General features: G+C 40.1%; 1 protein-coding gene across 3 annotated transcripts in view; it reads left to right on the top strand.

The window, feature by feature from the left end:
* HNRNPH3 (heterogeneous nuclear ribonucleoprotein H3) overlaps positions 1-6,379 on the top strand; it is an 80,665-nt gene continuing 74,286 nt past the window's right edge. For 2 of the 3 annotated variants that reach the window (XM_044056970.1, XM_044056967.1), the window contains exon 1: positions 2-114. The gene's annotated coding sequence lies outside the window, so the exon portion shown is untranslated. Of the gene's footprint in view, positions 115-6,379 lie in introns of all 3 variants that reach the window. The other variant, XM_044056969.1, reaches the window with a different exon arrangement.

The following is a 6,379-nucleotide window of genomic DNA, read 5'->3' as shown; positions in this document are numbered from 1 at the left end:
TGTCTATCTGGTTGGGCGGGAACGACATTCTGGTGCTCTCGCGATATTGGATTTGGACGTTTTTAGTTCGTCCCCGAGGTTAGGCGAACCGACTTCGTTGTGCTTTTTGTAGAGGTGAGTTACTTTTTTTTTTAAATTACGCTTCGAAAAAGTAAACCTCTACTGGTATGCAGTGTTTTATGAATTTAATATCTTAATACACATACTGTTACAGGTCAGATTTTTTTTTTTATTTTATACCGTGTTTAGTATTAAGTTAATTGGATTTGACGGGGTGTTATCGAACTCCCTGTCAAATAGTTATGGTGTGATTGCGTTAATATCCAAGATGCATAGTTTTGTTTTATTAACTGGTTGTCTATGTACACGCGCGAACTTATTTTAGTGTAAATGTATATAGAACTAGATGGTAACGTCTAGTAGTCTTTAATTTCCTTGTCGCCATTTTGGTTGGTTTGTTGCGCAGTAGTGTAATTTTATTTGGGGAAACGTATGGGGGTAGCGTTAAAATCTCTCGAATTTGTATAGCCGAGTTCAATATTCGGTGACTTACTTTTACAGAACTTAGTGTTTGAATGGATATGGGAACATACCTCGGAGAGTTAGAGGAACTTTCTTTAACCTGGTGGCCTTGCTAGTACAATAGATCGACCGAAATTTAGTTTCTGTGGTCTGGGTCTGTTTTCACTGGAGTATCCGTGATACTTGCTATTTGTACAGTGTTTGCTTTATTTGGATTTGTTTCTATCTGATGAGCTAGTAGTATTGGCTTGCTGCCCCTATTTAAGCGTCTCACTGTAGCACGTGTTCAATGGCTGCCGGCGCGTAATCTTAAGTGATGGATTCCTTTCGATTTTCTTTTCTGGAGGACTGGAAATTTCTGAAATGCTTTTGCTTGCGCGTTATTACGCGTGCGCGGCGCGCCCTTTCCACGTGATTACGTTATAAGCTTTCTGTGAGGTGGGTCATTTTGTGTTTGTAACAATAGTTGCTATAGTATCCGGAATGTGTTTATCACTGTTGGTATTGGATTATGGGTTATTGTGGGACGTAATACTTCCAACAAAGTTCGCGCAGGTTTGGGTGTGCCCATGGTGAAAGTGGATGGGGTTGACTGGCTGAACTTATGGGGTCGTGCCGGCGTTGACTGTTATTGCTTGCGCATGTCATGTGTTAGGTAATGGCCTACTTGATGCATCTGTTAGCAGTTGGGTGGCTTAGTTACTTGTTAAGGTGCTTTAGATCAGATGCATCAGTTTTGTATAGTGTAATTTTTTTTTTTTTTTTGAATGTAAAGTAGTAACACGCCAGCATTCAGACTTTATCTTACCATGTCTAAATGAAGTATAAAACTGAATTTCCAAGTAAATCTCCAGTATTTGAGTCTAGGATGTGGTCTTGGTGATCAGATAAAGCTTCCTGGTGTGTGGTGAAGCATTTGTATTACTAAAATCCATTGCTATGAGTATAATTTTAGCCAGTTTTTCAGACTATGAACCAAGTCTTTTTTCAAAATTAAATTGTGAACATAAAAAATCTTAAACTATTGCGGGATATATATATATATATGTGTGTGTACAATTTTCCAATTTGTTGGTGTTGTATTTAGTTTTAGGCAATATAACAAGATTGTCACTATATAGTGTTTTTAGTAAAATGAAAATGACTTCATCTTCAAATGAGATGACATTTTGTTTCAGGAATTGGTTGTTTAGGAAAGACCATTTTCGTAATTTAAATTTTAAAGGCTGTCCCATATTTTTTTAAATTTAAATCCTCAAATTTCATGTATGTCTAAATTTAATGAAGCATTTTTATTAGGTTCATTCTCTCTCAAACATGGATGACTTGTGTTTTATTCATTGTCTGAAAATACTGTAGGCGTTTCTTGTGCCAGCCTCGCCTATTTCTTAACTTGTGACGTCCAGACCTTCACTTCCTCTCTTTCTGTAGGGGAAGTTATGTATCCTCATGTTGAGTGCCCCCATTCAACAGAGCTGCACATCTGGACTTGGGAGTCGTGTGTCAGCCAAAACGTTTCCCCCTTTCCAGTGTCAGAGCAGTTCTGACCCTCAAGGGAGAATGTTCGCTGCGATTTCCAGGGAAGACTAGGTTTTGGTAATATTTTGAGTGTTGGTGTTATCTGGGTCAGATATCAAATTGGGGGGTATAATCTTTAGGTAACTTTGGTGAGTAATGTACAGTTATTGGAACACAGATTCAGGTCTCTTCTGCTAGAAACTTTCCTTAATTAGGGTTGTGTAATCATGGTGGAGGGAGGCCAAGTAAATATATACCTCAATCCTTGCAGAACTGATCATGTTTATAGTGTGCTGTAATTTCATGTTTTTAGCAAATTAGCAAAAATCGCTTTTGTGGGTTAAGGCAGTTTGTACAATTCTAAGGTGGGTACTTTCGTATTGCCATTCAGGAAATATGGTCGTGAAAGTTGTTGAAATGCAAAACAGTGTGTTTTCTTTAGCAGAAGAGATCATTTTCCACAGTGCTAGCAAAACAGACTACAGAACATATTGTTTGTTCGTGCTCTTTACTGGCAGCATGTCGCTTCTTGCAAGGCTGCCCAGTGAACACTCCGTTTTTTTTGTCAGCCAGTGCTGTCAAATAACGGTCCTACATGGTTTTGGGAATCACAGCTGTGTCACTTCTGTCCTGGGACCACTACATGACGGTATATAGCAATTGCTGAAAATTCCCAAAACGCATACTAAAGTTTTACTGTACCAAAATGTTTCCTGTCTGTTTTTCCCTTCTGTGAAGGATTCCTTTATCCCGCTGCAAACACTGCATTCATCAGCAAGGCAGCATCCATGAGTGTGAGCCTGTAATACAGGCAAAGCAAACATGATTTATTGCATTTTTTCAGCTGCTGCGGTTAATCCATATTTTCTGAAATGTAAAGCGGACTTTGATTTACCCTTTACACTGCTTCATGCAGTCGTTATTATTCAAGTATGGGAATTTTGCTACCGTGAAAATCTGGTTGCGGTAATACCCAAGTATTCTAAGGTGTTATAACTGAAATGCACAGAGTTTTCTCCTTTTGAAAGAGAAATTGTCTATGTTTAAAATGGCATGTGTGGGGAAGCTAGCCTAGTACTTGCCTGGAAGTCTGTAAGCTTAAAGGGACATTTTGACAAACTTGTGATTGTCACCACCATCAGCAACACCACTACTGACTTGTTTACTTAGCCCTTTTTTCATTGCCAATTGTGTTCACCTGAGGGAAATGTTCAGCTCCTGCCATTGCTTTTTGTCCTCAATCACTGGGAAACTAAGGTTATCACGTGTTTGTGGTGGTGTGCAGCTCTTTTTTTGCTCGCAGTTATGCATGGGAAATAGTCCCGTAAAGCTTGGTGAATTTGTATAGCCTCTAGCAGTCTCAGAATTGGTATATGTAACCATCTCAGGTTGTAGTAGCAAGTGGAGTAATTAAATTCCTGAAAGATTACTCCAGCGTGTAAAGAGCACAGGTGAAACTAATGCAGTACCCGACAACAGTTCTGTGTCAAACTGCAATTGGAGATGGAATTTGACCAAGACCTAATTTCCTGTAAGCACCCCTCACCAAACCTCTGAAGCCGAAGCTGGGATAGACTCAAAGCCAGACTGAAAATCTAAACAAAGAACGGAACAAAAACAAAAACTCTGGTACTGTGCCTTTAACTACATTTGTAGATGGTCACCTTTAGTCTAAATGTGTTTAAATCCTGTTTAATTGCGGTAGTGAAATTATATTTTTCCTAACAAAGAGCTACTTAGTACGTTGCTGGGAAGTGTGCTCGGTCTGGGGGTCCATCTCGTCCATTGGTTCAGGTCCATCTCGTCCATTGGTTCAGTCATCTGTGAAGGAGTGCAGCCTGAGGGAACATACTGACTAGGTGTATTATCTTCCATATTTTCTTAATGTTATCTATGGCCTGGGTATAAATGTGCATAGAACCTGTTTTACTGATGTTGGGATGTCTTTTGTTTCAAAGGTTGGCATGTGATTGAGGGCTGTACACACAATATTTGGTATTTTATTTCACATTTGTTAACCAGGTTAGTTCAACTGAGTTTGCAAACCCGTTTTCAGTTGAGACCTGAGGGGAAAAGCCCCATCAAACATAGGTAAAGATAAGGTAACAACATAAGATAACGTGACAATCTCAATACAAAATTATGAAAAAGTTATTGACTGTTTGCATTGTATTGATGGTAAGCGACCCATTTTCAGTGGAGACCCAAGGGGAAAGAGCCACGGCAAAGAAACATAAGGACAAAAGCTATTAAATTACAATGCAAATACGACATTGGACAAATTATGAACATTAATGGTTGCACTGACAGCAGTGGTCTAAAATTTACTACATATGCGAGTAAAACAAAAAGATGGTTCAAAAGGAGTAGGACAGTGTATAGACATTGATGGGGAAGTGTGGGAAGGGATAGTGTGGAGAATGGGAGGGGGCTGTAGTAGTAGAGCTGAGGGTTTAGTAGGTTAGTTTACGCAGAAGTTACTGAGAGCTGCAACAGGTTATACAGCAGGACAGACTAAGGCTGCGTGTGGTCAAGGCAGTGGTCTAAAATTTACTACATATGCGAGTAAAACAAAAAGATGGTTCAAAAGGAGGAGGACAGTGTATAGACATTGATGGGGAAGTGTGGGAAGGGATAGTGTGGAGAATGGGAGGGGGCTGCAGTAGTAGAGCTGAGGGTTTAGGAGGTTAGTTTAAGCAGAAGTTACTGAGAGAGCTGCAACAGGTTATACAGCAGGACAGACTAAGGCTGCGTGTGGTCAAGGCAACAGCAAAATTTTAAGTTTTGCAGGTGGGATTCAAGTTCCTTTTTAAGATGGGGAAAGGTTAGATCTAATATGGAGAGGGAGTTTGTTCCAATTTAGTGACAGTGTAGTTTGTCTATTTCGGTACTTATCACAACTGTATTCCAAAGCCATCTTGGCAGAAACAAAGGCAGAAAATGACTGGAAATGCCAGAAAACTGTTCAGACAGAAGTGGTTTATGACATAGCAGTGGAATTAATTAACCATATCACATAGCCGTGGAATTAAGGTTACGGTTGAATGTATCGGTCATATCTAAATTCTGTGAAATGTCTGAATTAAGCATTTTAATTCGTTACGAGCTATGTCTACATCATTAGGCAAGCACAAACAAAAGGTCAATGCATTATGCAGAATGTTGTCACTCTACAGCGTTTGGTCTATTCAGAAATAAAGAAATGGCGGCCAAACCTACATGATGGTCTGTAGATGTCCTTTTGACAACTTCTGCAACTGTTGGCGTAAGGGACACTCCTTCACATGTCTAGAACCTTAATTTTCAATGGTTGCTGTTTCCTTCTTTTGTACAATAGCAGTCTCTGCTGATGGTTCCAAACAATGCGTATTTAGGTTGCAGCATCACCCTGAGATGGTTTAATACTTTTCAAGTCTGATTCATTGCGTATTATCCAGCAGTTTGAATGTGGTTGCGATAATACGCAAGTACCTCTATTTCTTTTGGGTTTATAAACTGAAGATGCTCATCTGCACGGGGGGGGGGTAACGTGAGAAGCAAGAGCAGACCATGCTAAGGGGTTGTCTAGTATAGAAAGGGTAGTGTGGAGTTGTGATTTGTAAGGGAAGATGTTGAAATTCCAGCCAATGACGTTTGTTTAGTGAGAGGCAGTGATGTGAAGAGTGGCTGGTTTAGTCTGGCAATTTTGTATGTGCGTTCCAGTTTCTGTATTGAGGTAGTTGGGATATTGGTAAGGATGGGGGAAGCGTATAGAAGACTAGGTAAGAGAAATCCCAGCGCAAGAGTGTTCAGTGGCAGTATTGAGCAATTTTTTGTTCCTATAAAGTTGTTCCAAGTTTTTGGATGGCCTGTTCTATATGCAAGTCAAGTTTGTCTCAATTACCCTAAGGAGTTTTGTGTGTAAAGCAGGAGAGATACTGGTGCTATCTGGGGAAATTGGATTTGTGGTGTGTCTGAGGTAGGAAGAGGAGTGTGTCTGAGGTAGGAAGAGGAGTTTTCTTGGTGTTAAGGACAGTTTCCGAGCCATTTTTCAACGGAGATAAAGGAATTCTGTGGTGTGTGTAGTTCCGAGAGAGGATTGAAGAGAATAGTCATCTGCAGATGAGACTGCAAGATGAATGTAGGTTGTTGGTGCACTCCTCTTCAAAATTGTTACCAAGTATGGGGCCTTGGGATATTCCTGTTGCAAGGAAGCCTGCTGCCATCTTAATGGCTTGTTTTCTGCCAGTAAGTAGGATTGGAACCAGCCAAGAGTAGATGAGAGGTTTAGGGCAGTTTAAGAAGGTTGTGATGAGATTCTGCCTAAGGCTTTAGAGTGGTCAGAGTAGACAAGGAGGTT

Source organism: Protopterus annectens, chromosome 14.part0 (genome assembly GCF_019279795.1).
Source record: "Protopterus annectens isolate FY-2018-M chromosome 14.part0, PAN1.0, whole genome shotgun sequence".
Lineage (NCBI taxonomy): Eukaryota > Metazoa > Chordata > Ceratodontiformes > Protopteridae > Protopterus > Protopterus annectens.
Note: the sequence above shows the minus strand (reverse complement) of the source record. Positions and strands in the feature narration are given on the sequence as shown.